This window comes from Phoca vitulina, unplaced genomic scaffold (assembly GCF_004348235.1).
Source record: "Phoca vitulina isolate PV1807 unplaced genomic scaffold, GSC_HSeal_1.0 scaffold9, whole genome shotgun sequence".
NCBI lineage: Eukaryota > Metazoa > Chordata > Mammalia > Carnivora > Phocidae > Phoca > Phoca vitulina.
The window spans coordinates 49,658,627-49,676,738 of NW_022589712.1; the positions used below are offsets into that span (position 1 = coordinate 49,658,627).

Below are 18,112 nucleotides of genomic sequence, written 5' to 3' on the forward strand. Positions count from 1 at the left end.
TACAGAGGCTTAAAGTAAATATATAGTAATGCCTCTATCTGATGGGCCTCATCTGTTTAATGGAGAATTACCAAGTACACTCACGGAAGCAGAATTTTAGAGTTACACTGTGCAGTACAGTAGCCACCAGCCACATGTGGGAATTGGGCACTTGAAATGCAGCTAGTCAGAACTGAGTAAGTGTAAAATACACACTGGATTTCAAAGACTTAGTACAAAACAAAACAAAAGAAAGATCTCAATATTTTTATATTAAGGTTGAAATATTTCAGATACATTGGATTAAATAAAATATATTAGGGGTGCCTGGGTGGCTCAGTCGTTAAGCGTCTGCCTTCGGCTCCGGTCATGATCCCAGGGTCCTGGGATCAAGCCCTGCATCGGGCTCCCTGCTCAGCGGGAAGCCTGCTTCTCCCTCTCCCTCTGCTGCTCCCCCTGGCTCGTGCTCTTTCTCTTTCAAATAAATAAATATTTTTTTTAAAAAGGCTGTTTATGGTTGCTTTAAAAAGGAAATATTAAATGAACAAAGGAATAAATTTTTAAAAACTGGTAGGGGCGCCTGGGTGGCTCAGTCGTTAAGCGTCTGCCTTCAGCTCAGGTCATGATCCCGGGGTCCTGGGATCAGGCCCCGCATCGGGTTCCCTGCTCGGTGGGGAGGCTGCTTCTCCCTCTTCCACGCCCCCCTCCCTGGTCTGTGTTCCTTCCCTCGCTTTGTCTCTCTCTGTCAAATAAATAAAATCTTTAAAAAAAAAAAACTTTTTTTTTAATTTTTTAAACTGAAGCTGGTTGTATTGTATATTCCAAAATCACTTGGCAATAAACATTCCAAATACACTCTGAATTATGAATAAAAAAATAGATGAACAGAAATATTTTGCAGAACACTTTATATTTTTTCATTAGGGAAATAAAATTCCTAACTTGCCTCATATCCACACACATTTTAAGAAGTATTCCCCACAAAATATGCTTTATTTCAGAGTAGTTCAGTTTACACCAGAAGTTCTAAAGAGTAAAAATAACCGACACCTTAAGATACTGCCAATTCTTAAAAAAATAAACAAACAAAAAAACACATTAACTACTCTGCAGTGACTGAGACAACCCTAATCTCTTGTTCAGATACTAAAAATCAGCACTATAACATGATGTTCATCCTCTTTGTCAAAAGGCTGTCAAATAATCTATACTACTGTTGGTGCCCCGCATAAGTTAAAGTTACTGAAACCAATGCTTAAAGTGAGTGGTCCATGGATGGGTGCCAGTCTATAAACTAATTACCAGTTCACAAGATAACTAAAGAAACAGAGTGTTTAGAAAGGTTTATAGTGGGTGCCTGTGTGGCTCAGTTGGTTAAGCGTCTGTCTTCGGCTCAGGTCATGATCGCAGGGTCCTGGGATCGAGCCCCTCATCGGGCTCCCTGCTCAGTGGGAAGCCTGCTTCTCCCTCTGCCTGCCTCTCATTCTTTCTCTCAATCTCTCCTCAACAAATAAAATTTTAAAAAAAGAAAAGTTTATAGCAATTTGAAATGGTAATTTTATGTCTAATAAATCTAATGTAAAATACAAATCCAAAATCATCACGTTTGCTTTTGTTTTTCTCTTTAAGTAATTCTAGACTAGAGATATGCACACAATAACAGATTCCAATTGACATTTTACTTTCCTTCCATTTCAGGTGTGAACTTTATATTGTGTAGAAACTATAGAAAAACACTTCAAAAGAACAAAGGCTGCCAGAGTTACCTGACTCTCTACTAGTCCATAAACAAGTTCAATCTCTAAAACAGTGACATGTAGGAAAACGGACATGGGTCAACTTCCACCTCTCTTCCACCACCCATTTTTGGGTGCTTATGTTTATTTTTAAACACTACTGATGAGCACTTTTCACACCAGGCATATGCCTGTGATTTATAGGTAGACCCACAGGAAAATGTCTTGATTATTTATCTAAGAATCTGAAGAAGTGTTACACACAGAAAAAGGAGAAATGGAAAAAATGCTTCATGACCCAAACTAAGGATGTTGGAAGAACAATGTCAGCGTGTTTGTCTGAATACCAATATGATTCTGCAATGTGAAGACATGTGCAAATCAGCTTTTATGGAAATAGATGCAGGTGTTACAGTCATGACATATTTCATATTTCTAAGTATTTTAAATTAATATCTATGATGGATGTCCCCATTAATACTACTTAATGGTTTAAACCAACTTCATATTTAAAAACTGCACCTCAGCCTGTTTGGCTCAGTCGGTTAAGCGTCCGCCTTCCACTCAGGTCATGATCCCAGAGTCCTAGGATCGTGCCTGGCATGGGGCTCCCTGCTCAGCGGGGAGTCTGCTTCTTCCTCTGCCCCTCCCCCCGCTCGTGCTTGTGCTCTCTCTCAAATAAATAAAAATCTTAAAAAATAAGTAAATAAAAACTGCACCTAACCGGCTTTAAAAAATTCCTTTATCATAAAATTATGCATTTGGATACATAAAATATTTGAAGGAAACATCCAAAATGATAAAAGTAAAGACCAGAAATCCTGCCAGTACCATAGTCTCCAAACCAGTAAGGTTATAGTGCTCCTCTGCAATGTTATTTAGTTTCCAAAATTCCAAGTCCTAGGTAGGGCCTGGATATGATCAAGGTCCAAACAACATTAAATACATTCATCATAACTGGTTTTTGTGTGGTTTTTTTGTTTGTTTGTTTTGTGGTTTTTTGAGAGCCAGAGTGAAGAGCCATGGAGCCATGAGGTAGTAATAATTATTTAAGTCCAAAATAAATATGTCCCTTTTATTTGGTTTACTCACCCCTTATACTGAGAGGTGAAAGCCTGCCTCTTCCCTTCTTATTGCTCTACTGATATCCTAAGCACACTTGTGGATTTGATTTTGAAATCTAAATACAAAATATTCACAGTTCATCCCACCAGTACATGTTTTCAAAATGCCCCAAATAGAAACAAAGAGCAACAACAAATGCCATAAGCAAAAACAAAAAACAAATGACAAACTGGCAAAAGTACTTGCAACTCATATCACTGAAAAATGGCTGAGATTCTCAATAAATTAGGAATTCCGACTAATCTATAAAAGCCAACATCCTAGTAGAAAAATAAAAGATATGACAGTTCACAAAAAGGAAATACAAATAAGTGACACTTTATACACAAGAGAAAATCCTCAACCATAGTAAGAGAAATGCAAGGTATAATGAAATACCATTCTTTCCCTAAAAGATTGTCAAAAAGTGTTAATAGTGTTGAAGCAGAGGGTACATTGCATTCTCACGTACTACCCTAGGGAATGTAAAGTGGCAATATAGAGATAATATGGTAATTTTTATTAAAATCAGAAGTATAGACCAGGGTGCCTGGGTGACTCAGCCGGTTAAGCATCTGCCTTCAGCTTAAGTCATGATCTGTAGGTCCTGGGATTGAGCCCTGCATCGGGCTTCCTGCTCAGCAGGGAGTCTGCTTCTCTCTCGCTCTTCTCTCTTCTCTCTCTCTCTCCCCCCCTCTGCCCTTTCCCACTGGTCATTCTCTTTCTCTCTCAAATAAATAAATAAAATCTTAAAAAGAAAAAAAAAAAGAAGTATAGACCAAAAAGGACATTATTGGGTCAAATGACAAAATTGGAATGTGGATTATATATGTTAAAAAAGGGTATTGTATCCATGCTCAATTTACGAAGTTGATAACTTATTATAGTTATATAATATATAATTTACTATAGTTATATATTATATAATATATAGTTATATATATATTATATAGTATTGAGGAAATACACACTTAAGCATTTAGAAGGAAAAGGCCGCAATATATTCAACCTATTTTTTTTTCCAACTTATTCTTAAACGGTTTGGAAAAAATTTTTTTCTCACATATATGTGGATGTATGTATGTACACACACACAAACACACACACATCAGAAAGAGTGTACAAGGGGCACCTGGGTGGCTCAGCCGTTAAGCGTCTGCCTTCAGCTCAGGTCATGATCCCAGGGTCCTGGGATCGAGCCCCACATCGGGCTCCCTGCTCAGTGGGAAGCCTGCTTCTCCCTCTCCCTCTCCCCCTGCTTGTGTTCCCTCTCTCGCTGTGTCTCTCTGTCAAATAAATAAAATCTTAAAAAAAAAAAAAGTGTACAAGTATGCACAAACGCTAACACAAATGGAATAAAAATGTTAGGAGGTGATACAGGGTTTACAGGTATTTTTATACTATTCTTATTCTCGAAACCTTATCACTAAATAGTTTTTTAAAGTGAAAAAAAAATGTACATATACTTTGACCCAGAATTTTCACTTTAAGAATATATCTACAAATGTACCAATATGTTAATAATTTATATGTACAAAAAATATTTATTATAACATTGTAAAAGCACAAGACTGGAAACCACTTATGGTCCATCAATGGGAACCAGTTAATTATGGGCCATCCATACAATGGAACATCCGCAGAGCTGCACTATAGAAGTAGCTACTGAGCACTTAAACCGAATATTCATTTCAGTTCCCAGAAAATTTTTAAGTATGCTTGGAACAAATTATGTATGTGAATCCATTTTTCCCAACTGAACATTTTAAGAAATCTAAATACAAGATCATTCTCAAGCATTCAAATTGGAATGTCTATAAATGCAAAACACAAAGAATTTCAAAGATTTAATATGAAAAAAAAGTGCAAAATATCTCACTAGTAATTTTTTCACTTTGATTACATCTTGAAATAGCATTGAGATATTTTAAAATATAGTATTAATTTTACCTGTTTGTCTACTCTTTAAAATACAGTTACTAGGGGCGCCTGGGTGGCTCAGTTGGTTGGGCGACTGCCTTCGGCTCAGGTCATGATCCTGGAGTCCCGGGATCGAGTCCCGCATCGGGCTCCCTGCTCGTCAGGGAGTCTGCTTCTCCCTCTGACCCTCCTCCCTCTCATGCTCTCTGTCTCTCATTCTCTCTCTCTCAAATAAATAAATAAAATCTTAAAAAAAAAAAATAAAATAAAATACAGTTACTAGAAGACCTCTTCTTACATATATGGCTTGAGTTCCATTTCCCTTGGCAGGGCTGCTACAGAGCAGCGGTAAACAAACCATTGCCTACAGACCAAATCCCACCTGCCGTCTGTTTTTATGCAGCCCAAAAGCTAAAAATGGTTTTTACATATTCAAATGGTTGGGGGGAAAAAAAATCAAAAGAATATAACAAGTTATTATGTAAAATTCAAATGTCAGTGTCCAATAAAGTTTTACCGAAACACAGTCATACCCATTCATTTACATGTTGTATACGGCTGCTTTTCTGCTAGAACAGCACAGCTGAGTAGGTGCGAAAGAGATCGTTTGGCCTACACTAAAATATTTACCGTGCGGCCCTTTATAAAGACCACCTGCCCACTCTTGCTACAGAAGATGAAAAATAAGGCATTTCTATATGATCTGATTAGGCCCACCTCTAAAATATATAATTTAGTTAAAGAGCACACTGAATATTTATTACTTTTACCCTGCTTACTTCCAAATGGGATCTGAGGGGAGCTATTTTTGTGTCAGTAATACTAAAATATTAAGTTCAATCCTCTTACCAGAACTGCTGGGCTGGTTTAGGCCAGATGATAAGGTCTGTTCAGAGATGTGGCACATGGTTACCAAGGACAGTAACCCACTCAGTCCCCTCACCTGGCTTCAGAGTTACGGCACAGTCCAACCCGTCTTCAGCCTGACACCCTCCAATAACTACACTTTGATCCCTTTCCTATTTTGATGATTCTCTTTCCTTGGCTTTGTCTTCCTGGGGCCCCGCAGTAATCTTCTGAATGGGGATGAGGGCATTCCTTTAGTCAGATCTGAACCAGCTTCTCTATCTGTGTAGGGCACGGAAGGAGAGGAAAATTAGGTGCCAAGACCTAGTCTCAACTGCTTTGAGACTTTCACAGTTTCCTTCCTAGTGGTGTCTTGTCTGTAAACAACACCGAAGGTAAATTCATCTATGGAGGCCAGATAGGATCAAATGAATGAGTTAAAAAAAAGGTTTAAAGCTACCATAACTTTCATGAAATTTATTGACCAGGTTGTTTTCGTCTTTTACCATTTGCATTGCAGTTTTTTCCATTATAATTACATTTCCTAAAATTAGAGTAGCTTGCCAACAAAAAGCCCTGTAAAGCCAATGGTCTTAAAAAAGTTTGTATGTAAATTTTTTACCTTAAGGTAGCAATATGCATTTATTACTTACACTTCAATTATGTTGCATACTTTTTCATGTTTATTATATTTCTTCTTTGGTGAATTATCCGTGTCTTTTACCTATTTTTGTTTTGGGGTGCTAGTTTTTGTAAAAACTATTAACTTAAGACGATAATGACATCAAGTCCAATGTTCTGTCCCTTCTGGAAAAGTAGCCTCTAAAATGTCAATAATTTGGCTCTGCTCTCCCTTTCCCTTCTCCTCTCCTTGCAGTACAACAGAAAGGGCATTAGACTTGAAATCCTAAGACATAGGTTCATTGCTGCCTCCCTGGTACTTATTATACTTACCTATAAAGTGAAGAAGCTGAATTAACTGGTTATAGCAAGGCCCTGAAGGTCTAAAACTTTTTCAGTCTATTAGTCTTTTCTATTCTCTCTTCAGTCATCACCAGCCCCAGTCTACCTAGGATGGCAAGATGATGTAACTATGAGTTAATTATGGGACTTTTTTTTTTTTGGTAGCTATAAGTCCATGGTTATGCAAAAATCAAAAATAAGAAGTACAGAGAAAAGAAATGGTTGTCACTCCAAAAGGTTCAGTTTCTATATAAATGATAAAATTAGTTAAAATTCTACCATCTCGGGGCACCTGGGTGGCTCAGTCAGTTGGGTGTCTGACTTCGGCTCAGGTCATGGTCCCAGGGTCCTGGGATCGAGCCCCACGTCTGGCTCCCTGCTCAGCGGGAAGCCTGCTTCTCCCTCTCCCTCTGCCCCTGCTTGTGTTCCCTCTCTCGCTGTGTCTCTGTCAAATAAATAAAATAAAATAAAATAAAATAAAATAAAAAGAGATTCTACCATCTCAGTAACCAGTTAAGATTCTACCATCTCAGGGTCAGACTGTGGCTCTTGTGAGGATGTTAATGGCATTATTGCAAACAAATAGCTTCAAAGCAAATAACCAAATATTGACTAAAGCAGACACAGTCCAAAAATTTGGTTTATTTGGTAGAGCAAAAGAATAAGCCAGTCACATTGGCTTTGATCCTCCCACTTCTTTTTACCAATCCTCTTCAATACTCTGATTTCCACACAATTGTACTAGGCCAACTTACTTTGAAAAGACAAAATTAAATAATCAATATGTGCAGTGCAAACGCAAACCTGGTTTAAAATGTTTTAGTTTTATCTTCAAAAGGGCCACTACTTTTAGTTTTCTAGTATCCTCCAACCTACCATCTGCCATTTTCTTAAAGAGAAATTCATATTTTTCTTTAAAGGATCTGGCTCCCCCCCCCCAAAATAAGTACGATTTTTTTTTAAACAAATGATGAGGGGAGAAATCCACTCAAAATTCTACCATTTTATTGTATTTTTTTAAATTTTTTATTGTTATGTTAATCCCCATACATTACATCAAAATTCTACCATTTTAATACAACTGTTTTTTTTTGTTTTTGATTTTCCATATTCCCTTCATCTTTGTTCATGTTCACATACATTTCTAGAGTCATAGCATGGTACACCTGCTCGTTTCACCAAACATTTCCTATGTTGTTACATAGCAATCATTATCACTTACAGTTGTAATACAATCCATAAAGCAGACTGTCATCATTTATTAAGCCATTTCTGTATTTAGGGACATTTAAATTGACTCTGAAGTTTCCCTTTTTTACAGTAATAGTATAGTGAAGGTCTTCATGCATAGAACTTTTTCTTTCTTATGAGTCATTAGGCAAGATCCTAGGGAATGAGATTTCGGGTCAAATGGTATGACTATATTTGGCACTTTTTTTACAGATCTTGCCAAATTTTATTTTAATCAACAGTAAGGACTATTAAACACCTAAGTGTGATACTAATATTATAGAATATGAAAAATACTCCTTTTTTAATGGATATAGGAGGTTAAGGACCCCTAAAGGTAATGTGATCAAACAATATCCCTTTCAGCCCCTAGATTCCTCACTGCTTTGGGCATAATAAGCAAACAACCTACTGCAGTCCTTTCATCTGGTGGTAGCAGGGTAAAACACTTTTTAGGTTTCAGTAAAAGGATTAAAAAAAAAAAAAGTTCATAAGCTTCATGACCCTATTTTATTTTATTTAATTTTTTTTCTTTTTTTAAAAGATTTTATTTATTTATTTATTTGAGAGAGAGAGAGAAAAAAACAGCATGAGAGGGGAGAGGGTCAGAGGGAGAAGCAGGCTCCCCGCTGAGCCGGAAGCCCAATGTGGGGCTCGATCCCAGGACTCCAGGATCATGACCTGAGCCGAAGGCAGTCGCTTAACCAACTGAGCCACCCAGGTGCCACCATGACCCTATTTTAAAAGGGTCTTTATCAGATTTCTAGGCATGATAGTACTTTTTTTTTTTTAAGTAAGCTCTACACCCAAAGTGGAGCTGGAACTTACAACTTCCAGACCAAGAGTCGCATGCTCCACCGGCTGAGCCAGCCACGTGTCCTGACAGTACTTACTCTGTTTTTATTCTCAAGACCTGACCTCTCTAGACACCTATGACTAAGAAAGAAAGAGTAAAGGAGCACCAGAAAAATGGCTTCAAAGAAACAAAAAATGGAAACATTTTCTTACTACTTATTAACACCAAGAAATAATGCCAGCCAATCCTATTCATTCTGTGACATCTTTAGCATTAAAAACTTTGCCCTTTTTATCATTACTAAAACAGCACATGATAGGTCTCTTAATTCACACAAAAAAACGGAAATGTAGGAAGCCCCCAGCCTTCCCACAACAGCAACAGCAACAACAACAAAACCTGCTATGATATGACAGACATAGGAAAAAGCCTGAAAGAACACAAAATCAAATACTGCTAGAAGATAAAATAGGATCCACTATATATAGACTTTTGCAACTTGCTTTTTATGTAGCTTTTAAATATATAATTTTCATTACAAAATACAGCATACAGAAAAGTATAGGAATTCACCAACCAGGTTTGTCTAATCATACTTTTTTGTAATATTTGCTTTAGATTTTTAAAAATAAATTCTAGGGTTGAAGCCCCTTGTGTGGCCCTGTCCTCTACATCCTTCCTTCATAGAGCTGAACTACATCCTGAATTGGCTATATATCATTTCTATGTATGGGTTTTTTTTTTTAAGATTTTATTTACTTATTTGAGAGCAAGAGAGAGCGGGGGGGGGGGGGGGCAGAAGGAGATGGAGAAGTAGGCTCCCTGCTGAGTAGGGAGCCTGATATGGGGCTTGACCCCAGGACCCCGGGATCCTGACCTGAGCTGAAGGCAGACGCTTAACCGGCAAAACCACGCAGGTGCCCCTCTATGCATATTTTTATATTTTTATTACATAAGTCCATTTCAATAAAATATATCTACCGGGCGCCTGAGTCCTGCTTTTCCCTCTCCCTCTACTATTCCCCCGGCTTGTGCTCTCTCGCGCTCTCTCGCTGTCAAATAAATAAAATCTTTAAAAAAATAAAGTAAAATAAATCTACCTTATTTCTTCAATTCTAAGATTCATTTTTTCATATTAAAACATCTATAAAATTAGGATGTATCTTACAATCAATAAATTCAGTGTATATACAATAGTGGTGCATCTTAGCATCAATAGCGTTTTAGATTCTATGAAATGTATTGTTTTACACGTTTTTAAATGAAATGTAGATGTATCATATTAAACATTCTACAACTTCATATTTTCACTCAGTACTATATTCTTGAGATTTACCAATGTTATTACATGAATGCAACACCTTTAAATGTCTTAATTCACCATTACACCGCAGGATTAGAAGTCAGTGAGGTAAGGAGGAAGTGCTTGCTAGTGGAAATGGTAACCTCTATGTTTATTTTTTTTAAATGTGCCTGCTTGACTAAAATAAAGAAAAGGAGTAACAGACAAGACAGAAATAAGAAAAAAAGGAAGTAAAGAAAACCAACAGAAGAAGCTGCTTGCTTGATTTCTGAGTAACTGGCAACACCAGACATCAGAATAACTAAACATGATGACTCAGGAATAAAAATGATGACAGGAAAATTTCTTTCCTAGATATTTGTGCTGCTGTTACCCCAGAGCCCAGCCCAAGACGCAACCTGCTCATGTCAGCCTAGCAGGCACTAAGACCCCCAGATCCCACCTTCACACAGCCCACTCCTCTCACGCCCACAAAGTGGGCAGAGCACAAGCATCAGGATAGGGCAGGCCTCAGTGATGAGGCGACAGAGCAGCATTTACACAACCAAGACTGGAGCCTCAGGCTTTGTTTCCTCTGATTCTGCTCCTCCCTGCCCCTCCCCTCCCCTCAAGCCTCCTCTCCCCTCACTGCCTGCTCTTACTACTTTAGTGGAGGAAGTCCATTTCAAAGATCTATGTCTTTTGTCTGTCTGCTCTCCTACGCACATGCATATCCACACAAACACACACACATTGAAAAGCCTTAGTAATCACTCAGGATTAGATTTTGCTGATGGTACATAAGAAAATTTCCATTACTGTTCCTAAAACCAAACTCCAGTTTCAGCTTACTGAGAGTGAAAAACGGTAAGAAAATAATAGAACTAGAGCTCCTAATAGCTTTTCTTTATTCCTTCCATATGATCCAAAAATACCTTACTGGAGGCAGAGTTTTTTTTTAAAAAGACCTCAGTGGGTTTTTCTACACACAAACACAGAGCCCTTACCTTTCAGAATCAGAGGACATACTGTGATTATTCTTATAGGGATGTTATTTTATTGCTAATTAATTCTTATATGTGTATTTTGCCCCATTACATCCATTTAAACATAAGCCAGTTGGGGAAAAAAATTATATATATCTAATACCAGTTATCGCTTCTCGGCCTTTTGGCTAAGATCAAGTGTAGTATCTAATACCAGTTAACAGAGAAATCCCCATATTTGTGCATATTTCTTAAATAAAAAGTATTACTGAATCTATTAATAAACGTAACTATAAAAAATATAATTCCTAGTTTATTAATACATTAACTATATATTTTTATCTTTAATAAGGGTAATATTTTAAACTCTAGTGTTTTTTATTTCATACAGGGTAATAGTACCAAACAGCCCCAAACAATTTTATAAGTTTTCTTTCTCCAAAACATTACCATAAGCCATAAAATCCACTTGCATTCCGCTGTTTTGGAGTATTCTGCAACTAAAGTTCTGTTACCTGCTGATATATTTGAAGTGTGTGTGAACATAAATTATTGGAACATTTTTTCAACTCTCAAATTTGATTAACTCACTTTCCTCCAGGTTATCCTAATTAACCTACAGCCTTCAAGCTTTGGGATTATTGCTGCCAATTCTGTACAACCATTTGTTTAATGCACAATCTTCTCTAATACCTTCAAGGTGAAATTGCAAATATAAACCCTTTTTGATTTCTACTAATTAACTAGACATTGGAATGTGGCATGCCCTATAATCTGTATTAATGTGTGAATACAAGTTTTGCCTACTTTAGATGAAGCATTCAGAAAGAACTTATTAAACTGAAATAAATTCTTTCAGTAAAGGATTTTCATGTGTTCAAAAACTCCACTGAATGCCTACTATGTGCCAAGCACTAGGCCAGGCAGTACAGATAAAACTGTAAATAAGACACACATAGATAGCCTCTGCACTCACGGACCTTACAAGCCTAGTAAGGAAGACAGACATTAACAAATAATTACAACTAAATATCGAGAAAGCTAATGCCATAATTTTACCTTGCACAGCACCTGCCAAAGTTAAGCTCAGTACCTACTATTATCAGTATCTCAATCTCAAAAATACAAATACTGCATCCAGTAAAGGACTATGTTGAATTTATTGATCAGGAGTAATAGAAAGGGAGGAAAAGAGATGATAAAGTCATGCCTCAAATTAAAATTGTAGGACAGTGATGGGTGCACAACATGGTGAATATACTTAATGCAATTCAATTGTACACTTAATAGTCGTTAAAATGATAAAATGTTACATATACTTTACCACAATTTAAAAAACTACATTTGGTTGTTAAATGTTTAATCAACTTTACCAAAAACACAAGGTGTATAAAAGGTAGAGAGAAGAGGAAGCCACACAGCATAGAGCTGAAAACGGACAAAAAATGTAAAATTGCTTTGATTCTTTTCCAACTTTACATCAATTGTTCAGTTCACCTTCCCTGGTCACTATCAGGCTGCGGAGCATAGTCGGGGGGAGGGCGGGGTGCAGAAAAAGCCACAATCTTAGAAACTGGTTTCACCACACATTCACATTTTCCTATCTTGGTTGAGTTCTCAGAGCTGTTATCATTCCTTTTTCTTCTCACTTCTCAGCTCCCAAACCTCTGCCACTCTCTTCAGATCCGCCCCTCTACCCCAATACATGACACTTAACAAATAACTTCTCAGAGAAAACAAAAGCCCCTTTAGCTTCCTGATCCTCAGCAATCCTACCTCCATTTGCTCCTGTTTTTACTTCCTTCTCTCCAGGTCCGGAATCAGTGGTACCTCTGGCAACCCCCGCCCCCCCGCCCCCCTACCAGCACCACCAGCAGTGCTTGGATTCCTTATCTGACTTGCTCATGAACCTTACTCTATTCATTCGCGCTTGGTAACCATCTCCCTCTCTACAGGCTCCCGCTCAAGCTACTCCCATCTTTTATAAAGTTAATTATTACCTCCCCTGATGCTAATCCTCCTCTAGCTACCACCCTATTTCTCCTCTTGTTACTTCTCAGCCCCCACCCCCCATCTCTACTCCCCATTCACTGCTCCACAAACTAATCAAGCCCCACTCACCTCCACCCACACCAATGAGTTTAAGCTAGCTAAAGTCATCAGTGATTTCCCATGGACTCATTTCAATGGACCCTCTCCAGTCTTTTTCAAAAATAGGAAATTTCAGGGGTGCTTGCATGGCTCAGTTAAGCATCCAACTCTTGACTTTGGCTCAGGTCATGATCTCAGGGTCATGGGATAGAATCCTGGTTGGGCTCCAAGCTCAGCAGGAAGTCTGCTTCTCTCTCTCCCTCTGCCCCTCCCCCGCTCGGGCGCACACACTTGTGTTCGCTCTCTCTCAAAAATAAATAAATCTTTAAAAAAAAGTAAATTTCAGCCATATTTGACTCTCTTGATTGGGAATACCACCATTCACCCAATTACCCAAGTGAAAAATCTGTCTTTCCAGAGTCCTCCACTGTTTCACCTCCTCAGTCACAATTTCTTTTAATTAAAAAAAATAAAATAAATATCATCCTCTTGTGAAATTTAAAAGTTCAGATAAGTATAAATTAAAATAAGGTGCACAGGAGACATGAAAACATAGCTAACTGCACACAAATGTTCAAAGCAGCACTACTCATAATAGGCAAAAACTAGAAACAACCCAAAAGTCCATCAAGATGTGAATGGAGGGACGCCTGGGTGGCTCAGTCGGTTAAGCATCTGCCTTTGGCTCAGGTCACGATCTCAGGGTCCTGGGATCAAGTCCCACATTGGGCTCCTTGCTCAGTGGAGAGCCCACTTCTCCCTCTGTCTGCCGCTCCCCCTTCTTGTGCTCGCGCTCTCTCTCTGGCTCTCTCTCTCCCCCCCCACCCTAATAAATAAAATTTTTTAAAAAAAGGGTGAATGGATAAAAATTGTAGTACAGGCATACAAAGGAATACTACTCAGCAATAAAAAGAAATGAACTACTAATATATGCAACAACATGGGTGAATCTTCAAAACCATCATGCTGAGTGAGCACTAGAGACAAAGAAAAAACTGTATGATTCTATTTACACAAAATTTTAGAACAAACAAAACCATAGTGACAGAAAGCAGATCAGTCGTTGCCAAGGGCCAGGATAAAGGGGAAGACTGACTGGAAAGAGACACAAGAGAACATCTTGTGGGTGATGGAAAGGCTCGATCATGATTGTGATTGTGGTTCATGACTGTATGCATTTGTCAGAACTCATCAAATTGTAGACTTAAAATTGCTGAATTTTATATGAAATTATCCCTCAATAAAGCTGGATTTTAGAAAAATTAATTGAACCAAGGCGCCTGTGTGGCTCAGTTGGTTAAGTGTCTAACTCTTGATTTTGGCTCAGGTAATGAACTCAGGGTCGTGAGACTGAGCCCCACATTGGGCTGCGTGCTCACGGAGGAGTCTCCTTGAGATCCTCTCTCTCCCTTTGCCCCTCCCCCATGCCCTCGCTCTCTAAAATAAATAAATATTTTTTTTAAAAAAATGAGCCTTCTAAAATGTGTCCCAGTTAATACTTCTAAACCTTCGGGGTGCCTGGGTGGCTCAGTCGTTAAGTGTCTGCTTTCGGCTCAGGTCATGATCCCAGGGTCCTGGGATCGAGCCCCGCATCAGGCTCCCTGCTTGCCAGGAAGCCTGCTTCTCTCTCTCCCACTCGCCCTGCTTGTGTTCCTGCTCTCGCTGTCTCTCTCTCTCAAGTAAATAAAATCTTTAAAAAAAATTTTTTTTTCTAAGCCTTCAATTGTTTTCTAAAGTCCTAACTTACATTTTGGTTCTAAAGTCAGTCAGTCCCGGGGCGCCTGGGTGATTCAGTCATTAAGCGTCTGCCTTCGGCTCAGGTCATGATCCCAGGGTCCTGGGATTGAGCCCCACATCAGGCTCCCTGCTCGGCGGGAAGCCTGCTTCTTCCTCTCCCACTCCCCCTGCTTGTGTTCCCTCTCTCGCTGTCTCTCTCTCTGTCAAATAAAAATAAAATAAAATAAAAAATCTTAAAAAAAATTTTTTTTTAAATAGTCAGCCAGTCCCACATATAGTCTTATGTTTCCATAATGACACAAATCCTTCTCTAGTGACTGGAAACAACACTTAGCAGAATTGTTTTGTTTCCAGAAACCTTGTAAAAGCAACAATTTGTAACATACACAGGTGAATTTTATCATCAAAATGGCATTACTTTGTGATAAATAAGTAGTGTCTCTGATTCCACCCACATAACCTCATTTACTCTTTTTTTTATTAAAGATTTTTATTTATTTATTTGACAGAGAGACACAGCAAGAGAGGGAACACAAGCAGGGGGAGTGGGAGAGGGAGAAGCAGGCTTCCCGCTCGCTGAGCAGGGAGCCCGATGCGGGGCTCAATCCCAGGACCCTGAGATCATGACCCGAGCTGAAGGCAGACGCTTAACGACTGAGCCACCCAGGCGCCCCTCATTTACTCTTAAATATAAAGATTCTTTGGGAACCTCATGAATGAGGACCTCAAACTCCAAAAAGTGAATACTAGTCTGCATTTGAGACACTTTACCCATGCTCAAAACACAAGGCTAAGACTTCCTCTTTTTTTTTTTTTATTCCTTTGGCACTGAAACGTACACCTTTCTTTATTCCCATCCCCATCCCTAGCATCTAATACAGTACTTAAAGTTGACTTCTTCAAAATATTTATTCAATGCACAAGTCAATGTAATTGCTGTCCCCAAAAGACTCACTTCCTAACAACCTATATTCTAGCCAATGTTATAATGTAATTAACTTGCCTAATTCTAATAACCAAAACCACATACACAGGTCACAAGCCTTTACCTGTTATGGCAACTATGTTAATCCTCAACTAACAGGCTTTGTATGCCCACCTGAAAACCACAAGGTTGTGTATTAATAGGTGTTCCTGTTGTTCCATTTACAGTGGCCAGGGTTTTAGGATGATCATGCTACAGTGCAGGACAGAAAGGGTTGCAGGCAACTAGTTTCCATGTACTTATTATTAGACTTAGAAAAGCTGATCAATTTTGACAGTTCTACTAACTCACTGACTTGCTTTCCAAAAAATTAAGGATATTTCCAGCTAAATAGAGTAATTATCCAAAGATTAGTGACCAATGATTAATTTATCCTCTTAAGGGACCATAAATAATGGGGATTACATTGCCTTGACATTTTTCCATAACAGTTCTCAGTTGCCACCAGACACCTGAAGTTATCATGATGAATTAGAGGAAGAAGACAGATTAATTGGATTAAGCATTACTTTTACTAGATTTTTTTTCCAAAAAGAGTAACAGTCTGCCTTTTGATTTAAGTAACTCATTATCTGTTTTCTAATCAAAGTTACAAGAAACAACTACCACATATACAAAACTATAACAGCATACCTATAACAAATGAATGCAAAGTTATAGAAAACAGTGTGTTTTGAAGTCAATACCAAAAACCTACACTGCTATTTTGTGATTCCTGACCTTTGCTATTAGCAAGTCTTTTTCTGCCCGGTGTATTGCCATGGGATTTAAAAGACTGCATGGCTTCTGTTTATCAAACTCTGAGGAAAAAGTGCTTTCGTTGGACTTCCCTTTTCCTCCCCTCTCCATAAGCACTAGATATCAAATGTACTTGTCAGCAAACTAGTACTTCAGGTCATCCTAGCGAGCACAACAGGAGACAAGCACGGTCAAAAGACTGCATTAGACCCGGACATTTGTTTTAATACAGACCTTGTAAATGAAGTCAAATGACATTAAAAACAAAACAGTTACTGGAAAGGTAAGAGTGTCTTACCCAAAAAGGCAGATAGCCTCTTCTTACACAACTATCAATTCCCTTTCATCCGCCCCCTGCGCTTACAGGTTCTCCCACCAGGGTCACTGCACTTCCAACACCTTCAGCTGGGCTTGAATCACAGGAGAGCAATTCAGGACCGAGTTCTGAGAGATTACAGCACAGCACGTGAGTCAACACACACGCCCACATATTGGCTCTGTGCCAAGCTGCTCAATAACAATACTGTTTGACATATCGGTGGTGCTTTATGCATCCAAAAGCACAATGACCTTCTACTGTCTTGCTGGAGTCTCGCTGCTATGCTATGTGACACAAAACTAAGGCAAAATACACCTGGGTGTAGCCAGACAGCCGTTTATTACCTGAATTAGGACCAACTCCATTCCCGGCCAGCGAGCACATGTGGACACCTCCTCCCCTCCCTGCCAAACCTCAGAGGTCTAGTGTGACGGAATTACAAGTCAGTCCTATTTCTTAACAAACTGCACAATATTCCACCCTACTCCTAGTCAGAGAACTTAAATTCATTTATACTAGTTTCCTAGTCTTCCTAGACAATTTTTTAAAAAGGGAGCCTACACTGAAAAGAGTTAGCTGTTTTCATTATGAATTGTAAATGAAGTAGCTGACTCAGTTACCAAACTCTGTGAAGACGGATCTACAAGATAACATCTGCCTGTTGAACGGGTTTTCCACCACCGTCAATACTTTACATTTAAATTTGAACTACATAAATTAATTAAAACTATTCTAAGCTATTCTCATAGTCTCTTGGTCTAGAACACCTTGAATATAAGACTTACAGACTAGCTTAATACATCACGGATGAAAGAAAGAGTAAATGCCAATAGCCTTAGAGATTGTGCTAAACTACAGGGGAAAAAAAATAAGTCTTAGGACGACACTTTGGAAATACTTAAGACAATGATAATAATACAATTCTAACCTTTGGGAAGTTGCAGATCTGAATAAGAAAACTCTAAATGCTAGAAAGACTTTTTAAAGGAATGAAGTTTTGTTACTTTTTTTTTTTAAGATTTTATTTATTTATTTGTCAGGCAGAGAGAGAGACAGTTAGCGAGCACAAGCAGGGGAAGCAGCAGGCAGAGGGAGAAACAGGCTCCCCACTGAGCAAGGAGTCCAATGCAGGACTGGATCTGGGATCATGACCTTGAGCCGAAGGCAGACGCTTTAACCAACTGAGCCACCCAGGCATCCCGAAGTTTTGTTACTTTTAAATAAGATGATTTCAATGGACACTAACTAAACTCCTTAGGAGCAGCCCCCAGGTCTGCTTGAGACAGAATTTCTGGGTTTCTCTTATCATGTTCCCCTTAGAGGCACGTGCTCTTTCCAAAGCTCTACCTCCGGCTTCAGCTTCACTCTGAGGTTCCAGGTTTGCATTTCCAGTTATCTGC

General features: G+C 38.6%; 1 protein-coding gene and 1 pseudogene across 1 annotated transcript in view; one reads left to right on the top strand and one right to left on the bottom strand.

Annotated features, from left to right (window-relative positions):
- SLC16A10 (solute carrier family 16 member 10) overlaps window positions 1-18,112 on the bottom strand; it is a 113,197-nt gene that overhangs the window by 81,773 nt on the left and 13,312 nt on the right. The gene's annotated exons all lie outside the window — the stretch shown is intronic.
- Window positions 11,011-11,120, top strand: LOC116634818 (annotated as a pseudogene).